The sequence below is a fragment of the Mesoplodon bidens genome, assembly GCF_964165515.1.
Source record: "Mesoplodon bidens genome assembly, chromosome: 4".
Taxonomy (NCBI): domain Eukaryota; kingdom Metazoa; phylum Chordata; class Mammalia; order Artiodactyla; family Ziphiidae; genus Mesoplodon; species Mesoplodon bidens.
In genome coordinates, this window is record NC_138160.1 from 118,319,288 (window position 1) to 118,343,289 (window position 24,002).

General features: G+C 38.6%; 1 protein-coding gene across 1 annotated transcript in view; it reads left to right on the forward strand.

Moving 5' to 3' along the window:
- CTNNA1 (catenin alpha 1) overlaps window positions 1–24,002 on the forward strand; it is a 183,250-nt gene that overhangs the window by 93,894 nt on the left and 65,354 nt on the right. The window lies entirely within an intron of this gene.

Below are 24,002 nucleotides of genomic sequence, written 5' to 3' on the forward strand. Positions count from 1 at the left end.
AGGAAAATAGTGTTATGAATAAAACTTTTTCTGATCTTATTAATAAGATCTTTTTTGATCTTAATTCACTGTTTAAGAGAATTTACACACCCTAGAGCTGGTTAAATAATTAACCCCAAAAAATAAGTTTAGGCATTGCATAGGTAGTATTTAAAAGACACTGGAACAGGTAGTGTGAGGTCTAGAAGGTTTCTTTTCCCTTTGATGTTTATAATCTTTATTTCTTTTTAGAGCTCTAAAATGGCTGAAGAGAAAAATCTTAGTAGGAAAAATCTTTGTAGTTAAGCTGGGCTGACTTAGAAGTGAGGCACGTGGGCTGGCTGGCATCATCAATCTTCACTTAGGAGTTATGAACAGTTGCCTTCAGATATTATCTGTGAACTTGCTCATTGGATTAATGGTTAGTTGCTTCAAAAGTGATATTAAAGCTAAGAGTAATGGGAAGCGTTTCATTTGCTGCCTCTCGTAGGCTTGTTTTGAAAAGGTAGGTCTCTCTTGTTGAGCTGAGATCCTATGACTGCATTATTGCTTTATACCTAATAAAAAGTTGTTTTTTTAATTCTCTTTTTTAAAAATTAATTAATTTAATTTTTGACTGCTTTGGGTCTTCGTTGCTGTGCGCAGGCTTTCTCTAGTTGCGGCGAGTGGGGGCTACTCTTCGTTGCGGTACGTGGGCTTCTCACTGCGGTGGCTTCTCTTGTTGCGGAGCACGGGCTCTAGGCTCGCGGGTTTCAGTAGTTGCAGCACGCGGACTCAGTAGTTGTGGTGCATGGGCTTAGTTGCTCTGTGGCATGTGGGATCTTCCCAGACCAGGGCTCAAACCCGTGTCCCCTGCATTGGCAGGCGGATTCTTAACCACTGTGCCACCAGGGAAGTCCCTGTTTCTTTAATTCTTTTTTTTTTTTTTTTTTTTTTTGCTGTATGTGGGCCTCTCACTGTTGTGGCCTCTCCCATTGCGGAGCACAGGCTCTGGACGCGCAGGCCCAGCGGCCATGGCTCACAGGCCCAGCCGCTCCGCGGCACGTGGGATCCTCCCGGACCGGGGCACGAACCCGTGTCCCCTGCATCAGCAGGCGGACTCTCAACCACTGCGCCACCAGGGAAGCCCTTTAATTCTTAAAATAGGTAATATATTTACATGGTTCAATATTAAAAGGGTATAAAAGAGTATGTAGTGAGTATATACTTTCATTCCTGAGTCCCCTTTCATTCCTGTTCTGTAGCCATCCATTTTCTTTCCTTACATTTTGTTATATTTCCTTCCAGAAATGTTTTATGTAGATACAGTAAAGTACACACACATGTAGTTAAAGGTATTTGTAATGAGAGTTTTATTACTTAATTGTAAAAGAGACTTTGATAATTTCTTGATTTCTGCTTATTTTTTTTCCTTTTAAAAGTGTTATACGGGCTTCCCTGGTGGCACAGTGGTTGAGAGTCCGCCTGCCGATGCAGGGGACACGGGTTCGTGCCCCGGTCCGGGAGGATACCACATGCCGCGGAGCGGCTGGGCCCTTGAGCCATGGCCACTGAGCCTGTGCGTCCCGGATCCTGTGCTCCGCAGCGGGAGGGGCCACAGCGGTGAGAGGCCCGCGTACCACACACACACACACACAAAAAAAGTGTAATTATGCTAAGTATTTTATACTTTGCTCTTATGGCCACCAAACTGCATCCCACAGCTCCCTTTTTTGGCCAAAACTTTCTGCAGTCTCTTTTTTCACTCCTGAGAAAGCTGTTTCCAGTTTGTCTTTGCTTTCCTGCCTCTTTCTTAGATATTTAATCTCAGAGGCCTCTGTTCTATTCTCTCTACTGTGGCATCAGCTTATAGTCCCTTATTGTAATGAAGTCTATAAACCTCACATGTCTGGAATGTAATAATTGTGTTGTGTTTCCTGTCTGAATTGCTTTTCAACTAAGTCAGATTGAGTAGCCCTAGGCTAGGTTTTCTATTATTGACTGTTCTGTATAATATTGAGATTACTTCTCTTTAACAAATAATTACTATTAATGACAGCACATCTTAGTGTATTATCTATGTAGCCAATAGGCATTTACTATCCTCTTTGAAATGTTTATTTCAGAGTGTCAGATCTCTTTACACTTCATAATTTATTACCTTTTCTCATCACAGATGGTTTATAGTAGTCTTCATTCACTATAATAACTTTCAAAGTTTTATCATTTCACTATAGTCTCTTTCAGTTTTGCATATCTGACAATTCCTGTGGTCTTTAACTCTTGACCCTGGCTCTTGTCCTGGAAAACATTGATGCTTTCTGGTTTTAGAGCCCAAAAGATGATACCTCTGTAACTTTTTTGCCTATTACCATTATACTGGGGTTGAGGGGGAAACCCTGTCTAATAAGTCTTTTTTTTGTGATTGATAGTAGTTTTTGCTTTCTAATTTTGGACCTTTAACTTCAACCAAGCACAAGGAGTTTTTACATTCAGCTTAGGGGATATTGTGCATTACCTATAGCCATGGTAAACACTGCCGTGCTGTGCTCTAGGGAGAAAGACTAACTGTTAATAAATAAATAAACAAACAAAAAGTACTCTTTGCCTTGTGCCATTAGGAAACATGCAATACAGTGTAACCAGTGATATATGCCTGGGAAGTTCAGTTTTAGGATAATTCCACAAAATATTCTGTGTAGAGCATATCATGGGTAATCAAGAGAGGGGAACCCATGTTGCCTTTAATGGGCTCCTATCTCACTGAGCCTGTCTTCTTATCCTGCTGGGCACTTCTGTGCTTGATCTCTGACCCCAGGGCTTCTGGGACCCTAAGCTTCACATCCTCAGGAGATTTTCCAGTGGATTAAGGCAACTGGTCATCTTGGGAAGTGATGCTACATGGCCTGTGGGTAAAGGTGGACTATGATGGGGATGGATGGTTCCTGCCTCTAAGTAGGGGAGGTATTCATTATAGGTACAACTGGTTAATGTGGATGCTACCCAATCAGTATTGCTTTTGTGCTGGAGCAGGATTCTAGAAGCCTCCATCAGGCCTGGCATTAACCTTTTAAGTAATGGGATGTGTGTGTGTGTAAGTGTAATATTTCAATACCTTTAACAATGTCTCAGTGTATTGCCACGAATATGGGCCTTGTCTATGAGGCTGTGGGCCAAGAGCCGCCACCCCCTCTCCGCCCCCATCAACATTTCCTGCTTGCAGGCTCAGTTCAAGGAGCTACTTTCACCTCTTTCTTGGCAGTGTTCCAGGACAGTGATTCCAGCCTCTTCTCCACTGTACATTCTCTTTTCACTGCCTTCCTTCTCTTCTTCCGTTTTCTGCTTTTTTTTTTTTTTTTTTTTACATTGTTGTCATTTCCTTTCCAGGATCCAGTGAATCTGATGACTAGTATAGTTTAATTATAGTTGCTTCCTAGACTCTATATTGACTTTTAAAATATTATAATTATAAGAAATTAGGCATCACTTTTAACAAGTGCAACTAGCAACACAAAAATTATAAAGACAAAGATAATTCATCCTCTTTTAAAATTTATACTTACTTGCTCACAGATACACATACACATACACATGCACATAGCTTTTCCATAAATGAGATCTGTATATCCATACTCTTTATTTTTCACTTTCCCCTACTTCCACTCAGATCTCTCCCTCATCCCACATCTTCCTTGGCCAAAGAAACAGTGTTAGCAATCTGGTATGAATATCTCCATACTTTTCTCTGCTTATATCTCTACTCTCCACATCCCCAACCCCCATATCGATTTTTTGGCATAGGTGTTTCCGTGATCAAAGTAGGATCATTGTTTACAAACCTGCGTCTTATTGTTCAACAGTGGAAATCCTTTCAAGTCTCCTGATTTACCTCTAATTCATTCTTCTAATTGCCGAGTAAGATTTCATAGTGTGCATATACCATAAATTATTTGACAATTCCCTTCTTCTTATGAGCATTTGCTTTAAAAAATTTTTTTAAGCATCATGAACAATGTTGCATTACCTTGCATTTGGTACTTTATTTCTATGAGATAGATTCTGTATTTTATTTTTATGGAATTGCTGGGTTGAATAGTACATACACATTTTTATTTGAATGGCTATTGGTAGATTATTTTCCAAAAAAGGCTAAACTAGTTGCATTTCTACCACCAGTGTAAGAAAATAGCCTTTTCTTCCTCTATATAGCAGGTGTTATTTAATTTTCCTAATCTGATGGGTAGGAAGTAATAACTCATTATTACTTTAATTTGCATTTTCTGGCCACTTTTGAATTCAAATAATCTTTTTATATATTTGTAGGTCACTAGATTTGCTCTTCTGTGAATTGCCTACTTATATCCTGTATCCATTTTTCTAATGGCTTGTGTGTCTTTTTCTTTGCTGGAGCTCTTTATATAGTATAGCTATTAACCTATTATCTGCCATCTGCATTGCGTATATTTTTTTCTAAATCTGTCATTTATCTTTTGACATTGCATATGGCTTTTTTCCCTCACCATATCAGAGTTTTCTTTTTATTTTCATGTATGTATGTTTATCTTTTGTTTTTTGGCTAGGGAATTTCCTGTTTTAGATTACTTACGTACACAAACGCACACACCCCTTTGTGTCACTAAGGTTTTAATCACAGAAGCAGAGCAACTATGAAAGATATATAAGGGATTTATTATAGGGATTTGACTTTATGTATTGGGTTGGCTAAAAAATGCCTTCAACTTTTAAGTAAAAATAAAAGACACATTTTTCATTTTCACCAAGAACTTTATTGAACAATGTATTCACCCTTTTGTTCCACAACCTTCTGCCATTTTTTAGGCAACTTCACAATTCCATCTTCCCAAAACTTTTTTTTTTTTTTTTTTTTTGCGGTACGCAGTCCTCTCACTGCTGTGGCCTCTCCCGTTGCGGAGCACAGGCTCTGGACGCGCAGGCCCAGCGGCCACGGCCCACGGGCCCAGCCGCTCCGCGGCACGTGGGATCCTCCTAGACCGGGGCACGAACCCGCGTCCCCCGCACCGGCAGGCAGACTCTCAACCACTGCGCCACCAGGGAAGCCCCCCAAAACTTTTTATCTTTTTATCTTTTTGAGCAAAGAACTGTTCCAGGTGCCTTTTACAGTCTTCCAGGGAATTGAAATTTTTTCCATTAAGAGAATTTTGTAAAGATCGAAATAAATGGAAATACAAAGGTACGATGTCTGGTGAATACAACGGATGAACCATAACTTCCCAGCCAAGCTGTAACAGTTTTTGCCTGATCGTCAAAGAAACATGCAGTCTTGCGTTATCCTGATGGAAGATTATGTGTTTTTTGTTGACTGATTCCGGACACTTTTCGTCGAGTGCTGCTTTCAGTTAGTTGGTCTAATTGGGAGTAGTACTTGTTGGAATTCATTGTTTGGTTTTCCGGAAGGCGCTCATAATAGAGGACTCCCTTCCATTCCCACCATATACACAACATCACCTTCTTTGGATGAAGACCAGCCTTTGGTGTGGTTGATGGTGGTTCATTTTGCTTGTCCCACGAGCTCTTCTGTTCCATATTATTGTACGGTATCCACTTTTCATCACTCATCACAATTTGTTTTAAAAATGGAACGTTTTCATTACGTTTAAGTAGAGAAAAACGGTCAAGGTTTTTTTTTTTGCTTAACTTATCTGGAACCCAAATATCAAAGCAATTAACATGACCAGGTTGGTGCAAATGATTTTCAATGCTTGATTTGGATATTTTGAGTATGTCATCTATCTCCCACATGTTATAACATTGCTTGTTCTCAATTAATGTCTCGACTTGATTGCTATCAACTTCAACTGGTCTACCTGACCGTGGAGCATTGTCCAGCAAGAAATCTCCAGCATGAAACTTCTCAAACCACTTTTGACACGTTCGATCAGACACAGCACCTTCTCCATACACTGCACAAATCTTTTTTTGCGTTTTGGTTGCGCTTTTACCTTTCTTGAAATAATAAAGCATAATATGCCAGAAATGTTGCTTTTTTCTTCCATCTTCAATATTAAAATGGCTACTCAAAAATTCACCAATTTTGATAAGTCTTTTTTTAAATGCACGCTGATATGACAGCTGTCACATACAGTCTAACAAAATTGTTTTGAATGAAGTTAAAGAGAGCTGAATGCTACTAGAGCCATCTTACGGAAAAAAACGAACGAACCTTTTGGCCAACCCAGTAATTATGGGAGCAGATTAAACAGTTCATATGAGGCTGTTGCTTTTGTTTCTGGTGCTGGAGCTAGAAATTAGCAGGGCATGCAGTCAGTAAGAGAACATGGTACATATGAAGCAGGATCATTCTGGAATATAAGTTGGACCCCATGAGGACAGCCTGCAACTCATGTTAGTCTCTCACTACATCCAGACCTCCAACTCTGATGATAGAGATTTCTTGAAGGAGAAGATGGGTACCTTTATCACAGATTTAAATATGCACCTGGCCCAGAAGGCAGAAAAGCTGAAGGAGAAAAACCCTGTAGGAGTTGTGGTCATGGTCGTTGCCCCATGCTAAGCAAAGGAGCCAGCAGAAAATCAACAATGTGTGTGACCTGCAGTAGCACCTTGTACCTGCACTGACTTTCCCAGTTTAAAAAGGTGGTGCTGCTTCATTTCCACCTTTCAAATCTCATGCCAGGATGTCTCTTGCGGTCTAGGCTAACCTGGAACTATGCAGGGAAGAGAATTCTGGGAAGTGTAGTTCTGGATTGCCTAAATCGATACAATACAAATTCATCACAATCTTTCATTTGCCTGGTGTGAGATAAGTGCTCCAACTTAATATTTCTTCTAGCTGGATGGTGACTTACGTTTATACTGTTCATTAAATAAGCTATGGCTGTGAGTGTGCATGGAACACATGCAGAAGTAGTACCCAAGAAAGAGAAAAGACTGTTTAACTCTGGTTCTAGGAATGAATTTTCAAATGAGAGTATCATATAAATTGACATATTCCAATTACAAATTCCTTTGCAAAAATTTCATGGTTGAATACAAGGTGGTAATTAATTGCCTAACTTTGAGCTTTTAGGTTTCATAAATTTATAAATTTTATAACATTTTTTTTCCACACAGGCTGTTTTCAGTTGTTTAGGATCAGAAGTCATTTGACCTGCTAGATAGGGGAAGTAGCCCAGTCATAAATCTGGTTTAGTGGAGGTTTTCAGAGCCTTCTATGGTAAACTTTCTTTTCACAATTCTCATTGACATTGCATCTGCAGGATTTCTGTACTCATAAATAGTTTTAAGAATATTTGTTTTTATTTGTACCTACGTCTGCAGAATTTGTGTGGATTTCTACAGTTTATGGATGTACAAGTTCTTGAATGCAAGCATTTAATGTAACTACACATATTCAAGTGAGGGGTTCTTTAATCAAGTAAAAATGACTGGTACAAGACTTGAAATCAGAGGGAGGTGCCAAAGTTTAAAAAAAAAATCTTCGACAGGAAATGAGCTAAATAATGGCTTTCTCATTGAGACAAATAGAAGCTATGTTATTTTGTCTTGATCCAAAAGACAAAAGACTTGATATTTTATTTTATCTTGTCTCTTTGCTTCCATTTTCCCTCAACTGAACACAGATACTTGTGCCTATTGAAATATTCTCTTACATAGACTTAAGTGAAAAGTATAAATGCTTGAAAGCTCTCAAGTAAGGAAAGACAGAATGAAAGGCTGAATGAGTAGGCTGCCAAGCATCCTGGAGAGAAACTTAAGTGAGAGAAGAGGCGAAGAAAGAACAGTTTGACAAACTTCTCTGGCTGCAGTACTGTAAAATATAGACATTTTGTGGTACAGTGAAAACAGAGTAAGAGATTTTAAGGGCAGAATTCATTTGACCTACTATGTCCCTCTACAGTAAGTCCCCTATATACGAACAAGTTCTGTTCTAAGAGCACGTCCGTAAGTCCAATTTGGTCATAAGTCCAACAAAGTTAGCCTAGGTACTCAACTAACACAATTGGCTGTACAGTACTGTAATAATACTTTTCACACAAATAATATGTAAAAAACAAACACAAAAAATAAACATTTTAAATCTTACAGTACAGTACCTTGACAAGTACAGTAGTACAGTACAACAGCTGGCATACAGGGGCTGGCATCGAGTGAACAGGCAAGAAGAGTTACTGACTGGAGGAGGGAGAGGAGGTGGGAGGTGGTAGAGCTGAAGGATCGTCAGCAATAGGAGACAGAGGGCAAGCTGCAGTTTCACTCACGCCTGATGTTGATGGCACAGGTTCTGGTTCTTTGCTGGATTCAATTCTATCTACCTGCTTGAAAAAATGATCCAGTGTTATCTGGGTAGTAGCTCTTTTTTTTCTCGTCATAGATGACATGGTAGCACTGGATTGCATACTGAACGGCTGCTGCAACCTTCGTGCACCGTTCTACATTCGGGTCCTGTGCCTCAAAAACTAACAGTGCCTCCTCAGATAAAGAAAATCCCCTTGCCATTTCCTGCATCATGAATCTCTTTGATTCTTCAGTTACTTCTTCCTCTTGTCTCTCTTTGTCCTTTCTCTGGGCCTCCAATTCCATCAGGTCTTCCTTAGTAAGCTCCTTGTGTTGCACAGCAACAGAACTGTACAGTAAAGAACACAAAAGCACAACCACTTGTAGAGGATGCACACACGTTGCAATGTACGCCAGACACATGAACTAACTTACATGATTGGATATACAGATACACTTTCGCATCTTTGAAAGTTGGCAACTTGAAGGTTCGTATGTAGGGGACTTACTGTATTAGAAAAGAATTCCCACTGAGCCTTTCTGGATACATTTTTCCCAGTTCTCTTTTTTTTTTTTGGACTAATTTATTATGATACCATCTTATTCTTCCTTATCCTATGTGGATACTATTCATTAAAAGGGATAATGATGGCTTATATAATATGTCATCCTGTATGTAGAGGTATTTCTTATTTCGTGGGACGTAAACTCTGAGTGATTTCTCCCTAGCACTGGCAAAGCATTTTCACTCATCTCCTCACAGTTTTGGTTACCAGTTGTAACCACTGACGGATATTTTCAGTTTCACAGACAAAATCATTGGAGTTTAGAATGTGAAGAGCAAAACCGATGTCTTGAAGAGACCAAACCCATGACTGGCCTTTTAACCAAGCAAGCTGACCAGCCAGTTCTATATATCAGTGTTATTGTGGATGCAGGAAATTGTAGATTTACCATTAGAAACCCTTTAATATCAATGCAGAAAATCTAATACATACTGGGTACATTTTTCCCTACCTGCCTCCTGAAAATGTGCACTTTGTTGAATTTTAATAATCTTTTTAAAAGCTTAGAACACTGTATTTTTTACCAGTGGTTCTAGTTGCAGACCCTCGCCTGGAGGTGTTCTGGGAGCCCACGCTTCTAGTGTTTGGTGGGTGAGACAGAGTCTCCAATTTGTCCCTCTCTTAGCACAGGGGAAAGCATGTCCCCTTTTTTTTTTTTGTCAGAAGAGCTGCAAAAAGCAGCAAGAGTTGACATCTGGTTGGGTCTTGCCGTTTAATTTCCCCCTACTTTGGTTAAATTAAAAAATATTTTATTTATATACATATTTTTGGCTGCGAGGCATGTAGGATCTCAGTTCCTCGACTGGGGATTAAACCCGTGTTCCCTGCAGTGGGAGTGCGGAGTCTTAACCACTGGATTGCCAGGGAAGTCCCTTAAATCAAAAATTAATGTAGAATTCTTAACTCTGTGGAAAAATCTGGATATCTGATAATTTTCATCGTTTGCCTAAGTAGAGAAATTTATCAGCTAGTCTTTTTTTTGGCAGGGGGGGGAGTAAAATTGCTTTACAATGTTGTGTTAGTTTCTGCTGTACAATGAAGTAAATCAGCTATATCTATACCTATATTCCCTCCCTCCTGGACCTCCCTCCCACCTCCCCCATCTCACCCATCTAGGTCATCACAGAGTACTGAGCTGAGCTCCCTGTGTTATACAGCAGGTTCCCACTAGCTATCTATTTTATACGTGGTAGTGTATTTATGTCAAGCCTAATCTCCCAATTCGTTCCACCCTCCCCTTACCCCCCCGCCCGTGTCCACATGTCCGTTCTCTATGTCTACATCTCTATTCCTGCCCTACAAATAGGTTCATCTGTACCATTTTCTTAGATTCCACATACATGCGTTAATATACGGTATCTATTTTTCTCTTTCTGATTTACTTCACTCAGTATGACAGACTCCAGGTCCATCCACCTCACTACAAATAATTCAGTTTTGTTTCTTCTTATGGCTGAGTAGTATTCCATTGGCTATATGTGCCACATCTTCTTTATCCATTTGTCTGTCGATGGACATTTAGGTTGGTTCCATGTCCTGGCTATTGTAAATAGTCCTTCAATGAACATTGGGGTACATGTCTCTTTTTAAATTATGGGATTGCTGGGTCATATGGTAGTTCTATTATTAGTTTTTTAAGGACCTTCCATACTGTTCTCCATAGTGGTTGTATCAATTTACATTCCCACCAACACTGCAGGAGGGTTCCCTTTTGACCACACCCTTTCCAGCATTTATTGTTTCTAGATTTTTTTTAACATCTTTATTGGAGTATAACTGCTTTTACAGTGTTGTGTTAGTTTCTGCTGTATAACAAAGTGAATCAGCTATATGCATATGTATATCCCCATATCCCCTCCCTCTTGCATCTCCCTCCCACCCTCTTCCTCCCACCCCTCTAGGTGGTGCAAAGTACCGAGCTGATCTCCCTGTGCCATGCAGCTGCTTCCCACTAGCTGTCTATCTTACATTTGGTAGTGTATATATGTCAATGCTACTCTCTCACTTCGTCCCAGCTTACCCTTACCCCTCCCCGTGTCCTCAAGTCCATTCTCTACATCTGTGTCTTTATCCCTGTCCTGCCCCTAGGCTCATCAGAACCATTTTTTTTTTAGATTCCATATATATATGTGTTAGCATACAGTATTTGTTTTTCTCTTTCTGACTTCATTCTGTATGACAGTCTCTAGGTCCACTACCTCACTACAAATAACTCAATTTCATTTCTTTTTATGGCTGAGTAGTATTCCATTGTATATATGTGCCACATCTTCTTTATCCATTCATCTGTCGATGGACACTTAGGTTGCTTCCATGTCCTGGCTATTGTAAATAGAGCTGCAATGAACATTGTGATGCATGTCTCTTTTTGAATTATGGTTTTCTCAGGGTATATGCCCAGTAGTGGGATTGCTGGGTCATATGGTAGTTCTATTATTAGTTTTTTAAGGAACCTCCATACTGTTCTCCATAGTGGCTGTATCAATTTACATTCCCACCAACAGTGCAGGAGGGTTCCCTTTTCACCACACCCTCTCCAGCATTTATTGTTTCTAGATTTTTTAATAATGGCCATTCTGACCAGTGTGAGTTGATACCTCATTGTAGTTTTGATTTGCATTTCTCTAATAATTAGTGATTTTCAGCATCTTTTCACATGCCTCTTGGCCATCTGTATGTCTTCCTTGGTGAAATGTCTGTTTAGTTTTTCCACCCATTTTTTAATTGGGTTGTTTGTTTTTTTGATATAGAGCTCCATGGGCTATTTGTATATTTTGGAGATTAATCCTTTGTCCATTGCTTCATTTTCAAATATTTTCTCTGATTCTGAGGGTTGACTTTTCATCTTGTTTATGGTTTCCTTTTCTGTGCAAAAGCTTTTGAGTTTCATTAGGTCCCATTTGTTTATTTTTGTTTTTCTTTTCATTACTCTAGGCAGTGGGTCAAAAAAGATCTTGTTGTGGTTTACGTCAAAGAGTGTTTTTCCTATATTTTCCTCTAAGAGTTTTATAGTGTCTGGTCTTACATTTAGGTCTTTAGTCCATTTGGAGTTTATTTTTGTGTATGGTCTTAGGTAGTGTTCTAATTTCATTCTTCTACATGTAGCTGTCCAGTTTTCTTAGCACCACTTATTGAAGAGACTTTTTCTCCCTTGTATGTTCTTGCCTCCTTTGTCATAAATTAGGTGACCATATGTGTGTGGGTTTATCTCTGGGCTTTCTGTCCTGTACCATTGACCTATATTTCTGTTTTTGTGCCAGTACCATCCTGTCTTGATTACTGTAGCTTTGTAGTATAGTTTGAAGTCAGGGAGCCTAATTCCTCCAGGTCCGTTTTTCTTTCTCAAGATTGCTTTGGCTATTTGGGGTCTTTTGTGTTTCCATACAAATTGTAAAAATTATTTTTGTTCTAATTCTGTGAAGAATGCCATTGGTAGTTCGATAGGGATTGCACTGAATCTGTAGATTGCTTTGGTTAGTATAGTCATTTTCACAATATTGTTTCTTCCAGTCCAAGAACATGGTGTATTTCTCCATCTGTTTATGTCATCTTTGATTTCTTTCATCACTGTTTCATAGTTTTCTGAATACAGGTCTTTCGCCTCCTTAGGTAGGTTTATTCCTAAGTATTTTAATCTTTTTGTTGCCGTGGTAAATGGGATTGTTTCCTTAATTTCTCTTTCTGACTTTTTGCTGTTAGTATATAGGAATACCAGAGATTTCTGTGCATTAATTTTGTATCCTGCAAACTTACCACATTCATTGATAAGTTCTAGTAGTTTTCTGGTGGCATCTTTGGATTCTCTATGTATATTATCATGTTATCTGCAAACAGTGACAGTTTTATTTCTTTGTTTCCAATTTGTGCTCCTTTTACTTCTTTTTCTTCTCTGATTGCCGTGTCTAGGACTTCCAAAACTATGTTGAATAATAGTGGCGAGAGTGGACATCCTTGTCTTGTTCCTGATCTTAGTGGAAATGCTTTCAGTTTTTCACCATTGGGCATGATGTTTGGTGTGGGTTTGTCATATATGGCCTTTATTATGTTGAGGTAGGTTCCCTCTATGCCCATGTCCTGGAGAGTTTTTATACTAATGGGTGTTGAATTTTGTCAAAAGCTGTTTCTGCATCTATTGAGATGATCATATGGTTTTTATTCCTCTGTTTGTTAGTATATGTATCACATTGATTGATTTGCGTATATTGATGAATCCTTGCATTCCTGGGCTAAATCCCACTTGATCATAGTGTATGATCCTTTTAATGTGTTGTTGGATTCTGTTTGCTAGTATTTTGTTCAGGATTTTTGCTTCTATGTTCATCAGTGATACTGGTCTGTAATTTTTTTGTGTATGTGGTATCTTTGTGTAGTTTTGGTATCAGGGTGATGGTGGCTTCATAGAATGAATTTGTAAGTAGTCCTCCCTCTGCAATTTTTTGGAAGAGTTTGAGAAGGATGCGTGTTAGCTCTTCTCTAAATGTTTGATAGAATTCGCCTGTGAAGCCATCTGGTGCTGGACTTTTGTTTGTTGGAAGATTTTTAATTACAGTTTCAGTTTCATTACTTGTGATAGGAGTGTTTGTATTTTCTAATTCTTCCTGTCTCAGTCTTGGAAAATTGTACCTTTGCAAGAATTTGTCCATTTCTTTGTGGTTGTCCATTTTATTGGCATATAGTTGTTTGTAGTAGTCTCTTATAATCCTTTGTATTTCTGTGGTGTCAGTTGTGATTTCTCCTTCTTTTCTAATTTTATTGATTTGCATCCTCTCCCTTTTTTTCTTGATGAGTCTGGCTAAGGGTTTATCAATTTTGTTTATCTTCTCAAATAACCAACTTTTAGTTTTATTGATCTTTGCTATTGTTTTCCTCATTTCTATTTCATTTATTTCTGCTCTGATCTTTATGATTTCTTTCCTTCTACTGACTTTGAGTTTTCTTCGTTCATCTTTCTCTAGTTGCTTTAGGTGTAAGGTTAGATTGTTTATTTGAGATTTTTCTTGTTTTCTTGAGGTGAGGTCAAATTGCTATAAACTTCCCTCTGGTTTTGCTGCATCCATAGGTTTTGTGTCGTCATGTTTTTGTTGTCATTTGTTTCTAAGTATTTTTTTATTTCTTTGATTTCTTCAGTGATCTCTTGGTTATTTAGTAGTGCACTGTTTAGCCTCCATGTATTTGTGTTTTTTTACAGTTTTTTTCCTGTAATTGATTTCCAGTCTCATAGCGTTGTGGTCCAAAGAGATGCTTGATATGATTTCAATTTTCTTAAATATTCTGAGGCTTGATTTGTGACCCAAGGTGTGATCTATCCTGGAGAATTTTCCATGTGCACTTGAGAAGAAAGTGTATTCTGCCAGTTTCAGGTGGAATGTCCTATAAATATCAATTAATTCTATCTGGTCTATTGTATCATTTAAAGCTTGTGTTTCCTTATCTATTTTCTGTTTGAATGATCTGTCCATTGGTGTAAGCAGGGGTGGTCCTATGTTGGGTGCATAAATATTTATATTGTTATTGTTTAAGGAGGGAAAAGCTAACTTATTCTTTTTTCCACTTCCACGCACCCTAAAAAATACATAGCTTTCTTACTCAGTTCCCCCATTTCTTTCGTACAGGTATTTAGAAGTTTGCTCAAATTACCCTATGTGTTTAAAATTTTCCCTTTTCTTTTTCTTTTTTTTTCAGCTAGTCTTGATTTTAATGAAAATCTGAAAAAGAAAAGAAATGTGTTTTCTTATTTGACACACTGAAGAACTCTTACAAGTATGATGGTTTCTGAGTCTTTCTCAAGAAAGAGGAAGTATTTGATTACAGACGGGAAACCAAAAACATAAGAGTGTTAAATTCAAGTAGGGAATGAAAGGATTCTGAATTTTGAAACTTGTTGCTGTTGTGAAATGAAACCCTTAAGATGTCATTTTTCACCTTCAATTTCTGTTATTAAGATAGGACCTAGGTACTGTTTGGGGCTTTTATTAAAATTATATTGGCAGCCATGCCACATAGTTTTTAACAAAACCAGCAGTTACACTGAGGTTTCTAACAGTGAAGCCATTAGTCAACCTCTTATATATGATAGTAACACATTAAACCTTGTAATAAGATTCTTTTGTAGTATGTGAGAGACTTAAATTAGCAGGTTGTCACTACACTGTGCTCCTGCATTTCTGTTTAATTTTGCACCATATAAGGGAATCAGAAATTATTGTTCTAAAAGTTTAAAACTTTAGCTTCTAGAAAATTTAAGAGTACATGAATAAGATGGGGAAAAAGGGTAGATTTCACTAGAGTGAATGGGACCCAAACCAGATCTTTGCCCCATACTTAAAAAAGTAGAAACTGGTTCTGCCTTTTCCATGTCTAATTCATGAGAGCAAGTCCTTATTGATACTTGATAAAAAAAGTTGTAAATATGGAAGCATGGAGAAACTATGTATCTTCTCAGAAAACAGTTTCAGATTGGAGATTAATAGTGAAAACTTGAAATTTAACATGAGAACTTGGAGGCTCTGTTTAGTACATCCTAGTGAATGAATGATTTCTTACATCTCTGCCCCTCACACTACCCATTTCTCTTGAGCAAAGATCTCAGAAAGAGTCATTTGTTTTTTTTTCAACTGACCATTGGTTCTTACCCTTTGCCTGTCCTTCAATAAATCTTTCTTTTATCCATCTTCCTTAGCAGCCCTTTTCTGATAGTTAAAATTATAGGTTTTGTGTCAGCAAAACAAAAATTGCTAAAATTCATTTTTCTAAATCACCACTTTGACCATCATATCCCAGCCATCTCCACAAATCCAGAGTGGCCGTTCTTGCTGACCATGTTAAATCTGAGCACCTTTCCTGGTCCCAGAGGCCCCTTGGCATTTGGCCCTACCTTCTCTGCACTTACTGGTATCATCTGTCAGTGGCTCTGGCCACTCCTGCACCCGGCCATATTGAAATCCTGATGGTGCTTTTGTACCTAGCTTTAGGCTGTTTTCTCCACTGCATTCTTCAGTGCCCTCCCTGTTTTCTAAATATCAGCAATCTAGGTGGTACCATCCAATGCACCTCTTTCTGGCTTATCTTCTTTTATTAGTTATTTATTGAATATTTTAAGTTTTACCTCTGAGTAAACTATAAACTCCTGAGGACAAGGGCCTATATCACCTTAGCACCTTGTATAGTGGAAATTGAAGTACTTGTTGAGTTACATATTTTAAAATATTGTGAAGAAGAAGAAGAAGAAGTAGTAGTAGTAGTAGTAGTAGTAGTAGTAGTAGTAGTACAGGTCACACTTCAGCGCTGTGTGCCCAGAATTGTTTTAAGTACTTCACACACATTCCCATTTAATCTTCAGAGCACGAGTTTGATACTGTTAAGACATAGAGATTAAATGACTTGTTTAAGATCTCACAGGTAGTAAGTGGAGGTACTACACCTTGAACCTAGCCTGGCTCCAGAGTTCAAGCTCTTAACCACCATGCAGTGCTGTAGGTCTAGTTGAGAGGAATACTATGTTAGATTGCCAATACCATAAATTACAATTGTAATTATATTTTTTTCCTTTCCTCTCAACATTTTATTATGAAAATTTTCATACATACACAGAAGCTAAAAGACTGTTCAGTGAACGTCATATATACACACACCTATTTCCTAGATTCTGTGATTTACTTTTTGATATATTTGCTTTATCACATATTTATCCATTCCTGTATCCATCTTATTATTGTTTTGATGCATTTCAAAGTCAGTTGCAGGTACTTGTGTATTTCACCTCTAAACATTGCAGTATGCATGTCATTTAACTAGAGTTCAGTTTTATTATCATAAATTTTATATAGTGAAATGTACAAATTTTAAGTGTATTATGTGATAGGTTTTGATAAATGCACACACTTTCTACCCCAATCCTTTATCAAGATAGAGAACATTATATGGTTATCATTTTATTGAGTATTTGGCTACATTGTAGCTCAAGTACATGAGCCGTACATTTCCCCCCACATTAAAACCTGCTTTTCTGGGACTCCCCTGGCAGTCCAGTGGTTAAGACTCTGTGCTCCCAATGCAGGGGGCATGGGTTTGATCCCTGGTCGGAGAAGTAAGATCCTGCATGCTGCATGGTGCGGCCAAAAAAAAAAAAAAAACCACAACAGACCTGATTTTTTGATTGCCCCGTGTTCTCTTTTTTTTTTCTTGTCAATTCTTGAGCCTTTAATTTTTCATATGAATGTAGAGGTCCATTTCTCATTTTCACTGCACTGTGCTATTAGGATTTTAATAGGAATGCCACTGGATTTGTAGATTAATTGACATCTTTGCAACAGTGAGCCTTCCTATTCATACACATTGCCTACTATTTCACTTATGCAGGTGTTCTTTTATTTTTTTCAACAGGTTTTACCATCATCTCTAAGAACATCTTGTTTCTATCTTTTTAGATTAGTCTTAAATACTAAAGTTTTGTTGGTGTTTTGAATAGTTTACCTTTTTATAATGAGATTTTACTTCCTTGTGGTATTATATACAGATGGTATTAATTTTTTTTAACATCTTTATTGGAGTATAATTGCTTTACAATGGTGTGTTAGTTTCTGCTTTATAACAAAGTGAATCAGTTATATATATACATATGTTCCCATATCTCTTCCCTTTTGCATCTCCCTCCCTCCCACCCCCCATCCCACCCCTCTAGGTGGTCACAAAGCACCGAGCTGATCTCCCTGTGCTATGCGGCTGCTTCCCACTAGCTATCTATTTTACGTTTGGTAGTGTATATATGTCTATGCCACTCTCTCACTTTCTCACAGCTTACCCTTCCCCCTCCCCATATCCTCAAGTCCATTCTCTAGTAGGTCTGTGTCTTTATTCCCATCTTACCCCTAGGTTCTTCATGACCTTTTTTTTTTTCTTCTTAGATTCCATATATACGTGTTAGCATACGGTATTTGTTTTTCTCTTTCTGACTTACTTCACTCTGTATGACATAGTCTAGGTCCATCCACCTCACTACAAATAACTCAGTTTCGTTTCTTTTTATGGCTGAGTAACATTCCATTGTATATATGTGCCACATCTTTTATCCATTTATCTGTTGCTTCCATGTCCTGGTTATTGTAAATAGAGCCGCAGTGAACATTGTGGTACATGACTCTTTTTGAATTATGGTTTTCTCAGGGTATATGCCTAGTAGTGGGATTGCTGGGTACCCATCCTTTTTTGGTTGACTGCCATTTGATAGATATTGTTTAAAGATTCCTCAGGTTGGTGTAGGAGAGAAGTGTGGTTTTATGATTCTCTTCTTCATCTCTCAGTCCCTTGGTGAAATCATTCAGTTTTATGACTTTCAATACCTCTATTCACTGATGATGACTTCGAAATTTATATTTCCAGCCTAGATCTTTACCCTGGATTTGTCATCTCTACTTAAATTTCAGCTTTAACATGTGAAAAACTGAATCTTAATCTTTCTTACTCCTTCCCTTCCCAATCTATGCCATCCATAGTGTTCTGCATCCCAGTTGATATTGGGTCTTGGAATTCACTTAGTTTAAATGCTAATTAATAAATCAGAATAAAGAATGTAGCCTTTCATAGGTTTTATCTAATCCCCAGATGCCCCACCTCCCGTCCCGTTCTGTCCCCTCTTCAGTTTAAACTGAGGACTGTGTGTGTGTGTGTTTGAAAATTGACGTAAAATATTTAGAAGGCACGATCTTCAAAATACTGATTATTATTTTGGAGAGCCAGAAGATTTGTGTTTTTAACAGAATTATATTTGTTTAATAATTTTTGTAATAATTTATGGTGATGTATCTTGTGGGAAGGTCAAGCAGACTTTAGATAAACCCTTTTACAGTTTGACTGTTTCTTCACATTCTGTCTGTAATTCATCTCTCGTGTAATTCTAAGAGAGCACAAATTGGGTGTCTCGATGATATCGCTTATGCACTATAATGTCTTTTGACACTTTAGGAATGCTGCATCAAAAAGAAGAAAATTCTTGACCACCTGCTCTTAGGTTTTCATGTAGAGTAGTAGATAAATCTTAGCCTGGCAGTTTTACCACAATAATAAAATGGGCTCTAGTTGTTGGAAGTTGATGGCAAGTGTCAGAGAGCAGTTTTGCACCCACTGGCCTGAAGGGATTGTCAGGAGATGAGGGAGATGTGGTGACCTGATACTGTCCCAAGATGTCTACAGGAGTATGCTGAGGGTAGTAGATTCTTTTCTCTTCTTTATCCCTGCCATTGTTTTCCCTTGTGAATTTCAAGGGAGAGTTAGGGAGGTTGATCAGAGAGAAGGTAGCATTGTCAGGGTCACTTCTGAACCCAGTTCTTAGTGTGTGCCATGAGCAACAGTCGTAGCATGGGGTGCCTGATGCTCTCGTCTTTTTCTCTATTTGGAGCAAAAACTATGGCAGAACGTACTTTCAAGTGAAAGGTCAGTGTTTTTGTGGCCAGTTCATTGGAATCCTGACAAAACTGGTATGAAATTTTAGAGCACAGATGAGGGAAGTAAGGATTACTACCTGTTATCTTGAGAATTCTATATTTCTGAAACTTTTACAACCATGGCCTGTGTCCCTGTGTCCTTTATGCCCCAAGGCATGTTCCCCACCCCCACATAAACCCAGCAAAATAGCTATTAATATTAAAGATGTGAAGAGTGTTAGGGATTTTATTTAGTCAGAGAGCTGGATGAGTGCTAATTATTAAGAGCAAAAAGGGCACTGTCCTTCAATGACTGGTATTTCTTGTCTTTTGAAAGTAAAAGCAAAGTGAATAAACATTATTTGTTACTTGAATCTATACAAAGGGAAGGGTATACTGAGAAGACAACTCAGATGTGTAATTGTGTTTCTAACAGTATTTTCCAAGTTGTATGGATTAGTTTGCAGCTGACAGACACTTGGTTTTGTGGAGTTGAGGAGTATTTTTGAAATTATGGCTATTTCTTAAAAAGGGGTTGCTTAGCACTGGATATACTAGAACTGAACAGTTTCCCCCCAATAATGTTGTTTATCCTTGGAGTTTTGGAAACCATGAAGAGAAGGAGAAATGTGAAAAGCTTGTTTATGTGGTGATAAAAGAGGAAGGAGAACAAGCCTAGGGTCAAGAGATGGGGAAAGTGCAGAAAAGTTGCAGGTGAAGGAGCAGTTAAGGTAATTTGCCTTGTTGGATAAACTGGATCATGATCTTGGGGAAGACAATGTCAAGAAAGAAGTTCTTGAGCTGAAAAATCTGGGCCATAAGATCTGTAGGTTCTGATATGACCAAATATGTGTCTTCATTCAGACAGGTTAATTCTGCACAAGCTTTATATTTAATAGAGATTTTGGTAATATGGAGGATCACTGTACAACAATCATGAAACATATCCTCCTGGATTGACGCGTTATCTTTGTCTTTTAAAATTCTCATACTTCCCTTGCTCAGATCCCTCAATAATTCTGACAAACCTGCCTAGGAACCAATCTGCCACAATTGGATGGGCTGCTTCCTAAATTAGATGTGGTAGGCTTGAAGTACATTTTTTCCTAAGCAAAAAAACCTGAACATAATAGTGATCCTTAATTCTGAGTTATGTATTGTACTAAAATAAAATTGTCAGAGGCCGAGATATCAATGAGATTATTTTATATTTATTTTGAAAAACAGAATCTGTTTGTGATAATGGATAGTATGTGTTGTCCTATATAATTTTACTGAACAAGGAAAGACATTACTTGATTTTTAAGTGACTGTCTTACCCAGAAGGAATTTTGGAATTATGGATTCTAAATCTTTTGAAATTTAGCCTTGATTCATAAAGCCAAACCAAAGTAATGTCATGACTAATATAATAGTACATTTATATAAAGCAGATTACTTGACTATGAGATAATATGGTCAGTTCTATATCAATATTAGATACAAAAAGTGTATCCAGGCTATTGGCTTATTAAAAGCTCTCGCTGGGCTTCCGTGGTGGTGCAGTGGTTGAGAGTCCGCCTGCTGATGCAGGGGACATGGGTTCGTGCCCCGGTCTGGGAAGATCCCACATGCCGCAGAGCGGCTAGGCCGGTGAGCCATGGCCGCTGAGCCTGCGCATCCAGAGCCTGTGCTCCGCGACGGGAGAGGCCACAACGGTGAGAGGCCCGCGTACTGCAAAAAAAAAAAAAAAAAGCTCTTGCTAATTGTCAATATTCATTTTAGATACTATACATTAACTTAGTGAGGGAAGTAATACTAGAAAGTAGAGAGTTTCAGGGAGCAACTCAGGGGCCTAACATGTCTTTAATGTGATTATATTCTCTACTCGGTGGATCTCTCTCATCTAGTTCTCCACATACTGTTACTAAAAATAGCAAACATTTGTTAAATATTTACTGTGTTCAGGACTTTACATGTATTAAATTCCCTTTTGGTTGTTACTGCTATTAATTCCAACTTAAGGGTGAGAGACCCAAGGCACAGTGAGGCTGATGGACTTGTCCAGGGTGACAGGCCCAAGTGTGGGGCAGGTCTCTGAACACAGGTCTCTATTTGCTGCTGTTGAAACCTAGGAGGTTTTGCTAATGGCATACAGAATGGGTTTTAAATTTTAAAGAGACTGTTAAATTTCTGACAGCTATTCAGACCATTGAACGCTTTATCTTTTTAAATGTGTTCTTTCTTTGGAAATTTGTTATCATCTTATAGATTCTTACCCAAGGAGAACATTTATGATTATCATCAGCATAACTAGAGATGATGCATGAAATGTGCTTCTCTTCATTTGTAATGTAGTGGAAGAGTTTTAAATTTTAAATTGTACTCCTAGCCTAGAAGATTTATAATGTAATGGATTAGGAATTTACTGGGTGTCCCTTATGTGATGGAACCCTCTAGTTTGGGTCCCAGGGATGTGATAAGGAGGAAACATGAACTGTTCTTCCAAGTAGGTGCATATTCATTCTTGCTGACTTTATAGGCTCTTGCTTTGGGTCACAACAAAGGTTAGATCATACCACAAAGCATGCATCATGCTTGTGTAGCCTCCTTTCCCATAGTTTTTTCAAGGGTTGACATGAAAAACATGTCTGCCTGTTCTCTGAAAGCTCCTTGGGGATATTGTCTGACATGTTTCCTTATTGTTCCTAAAGCTGGCTCTATTTTAAAGATAATTCACAGACTTTTGCATTTGTGTCATTCCCCCCAAATAAACCAATGTGCTTTCTTTATCAGACGAAAGCTGTTGATTTTCTTCTTTGCCTTGGCCAGGAAGATCAAGGCCCAATTAGAATATACTAGTGTATACTAGAATTGTTTCATTGCTCTGTTAGGGCTTTTTTGTGAGTTAACCAAAATGGTTTAGGATGAAATTGCTATACTCAACACAATATTTGCAATATAATTTCAAGAGATTCTTGCATCCTATGAAACATATCCTGGACCCTTAGAATGAAGAATCCATGCTTTTGATCTTTTTACATCCTTATTTCAATCATTCTGTACATATGAATGTATTTTGCTAAGTTTCCTTGACTTTTAGGCTATATGTAAATGATAAATACATTGTTTTCAGAGATCTTTAGGTGCTGAGCACTTACCCTCTATGTATTTGGCAGTGAGGCCATAGGAAACGTTTTTGTTTATCACAGGAGGAACTTTTTTGGTTCTCATGATAATGAAGCATATAAATGGCTGTAGAGTTTTTAATCGTTTGATTTGCCAGAAAAAGCAACCTGGAGATTTTGTGTGTGTGTGTGTGTGTGTGTGTGTGTGCGTGCATGCGCACACACACTTAGTAGAAATACCAGGTCCTAAAGATGGAGTTTTTGTGCACTGAGCGCAATTGTGAATGGATATTCAGTAAAGTTATGACATTTTTACATCTCTTCGCTGTGGTTCTTGGTGAAGTCTCTTCATGGAAGTTGTGAAAAGGCTTTGGGAATTGTCTCTGGGGCTGCAGTTTTAAAATCTGGTTCCCAAATGAGGGAAGAGCCTTCTCTCTTTGGGTGGTGGTAGAGCCATTGGCCCTTGCCTTCAGGATTGCAGGATTGTTGTTCACAGGTGCTCCTTCATGTTGGAGGTCCTGAGATGAAGGATGGGCTAGCTTTGCTCTTGGCCTCCATGTTTAAAAGGAGGGTATATTCACTTGGTGGGCTTTGCAGGAAAGCATGTTTCATTGTACTTGCCTTTGGAGATGTTTTGCTCTTTAATGTCTCCTTCAGATAGAGCTTCAGGGAGGCTCAGCATCTGTCCCTTAGAAGTGTTCCCAAAACATTGGCTAGTGAGGAGGAACTCATGCTAAGGGGAGATGTGGGAATAGCTGTCATTTTCACCTCTTTTCCCCTTCTTTCTTTGTAAAAGACAATTTGTAGTACATTTTGTCTCTCTAAGGGAGACTCGAGTACCCAGCTGGTTAGATATATTTAAAGAAAGAAAAAAAAACCTCTTCACACAGACCTTGAAGAATTCTATTATAAATCTGAGTGGGAACCTGAGAATGCTGTGGCATACAGGCAAAACTAATTAAAATAACTGATAAAGAAATCAGATGTAGCTTTACATGGGATTTTCAAGATTAAAATGTACGAGAATTATGTTAATAAGCTCTGCTTTTAACTCTATAAAGGATAGGAACTCATTCCTTTGTGCAACTTGAAACTACTATCACCTGTGCCCTCTAGTGCATACTGGATGAGTTAGTTTGACAGTAAAATTCTGTATTGTGTTTCCTGCCTCTGCCCTAATTCTGCTGAGGTTCCTGGTGTAAGAATTCCCTTAGCCTCTCTGATCCCCTCATCCCTAGGTGTTTATTCCTGCCTGTCTGGTCCTGTTGTACTGCTCCTGGCCTGGAGAATTAGTAAGGTCATCCTGGCAAGTACAGCGACCTGTGGCAGTAAATTCTCAAGGCCAGGGCAGTTTCTGCCCCCAGTGCTGCCGAGGCAAAGCATGCTGTCCTGAGGATGTTTATGCCAAGCAAGGGAGACTAGTTAAAAATCTTCCCTCCCTTTCCCCTATCCATACTTACTGAGCTGGTGTCTGGGATAGAGTGGGTTATGTAGGGATCCTAGAGACCCCAGCATGGTCAGCACCTGTGGACCTCCCTCCCAGGAGTGGTGTGCAAGGTACTGCTAGGATCTACCCCAACAGATCCCTGAGGTAGAGGCCAAGTTACTGTTTGCTGGGTATAGGCAATCAAGTACCTTTTTGAAGTTCCCCAGGCTGTGGCTGAACACAGGGGAGG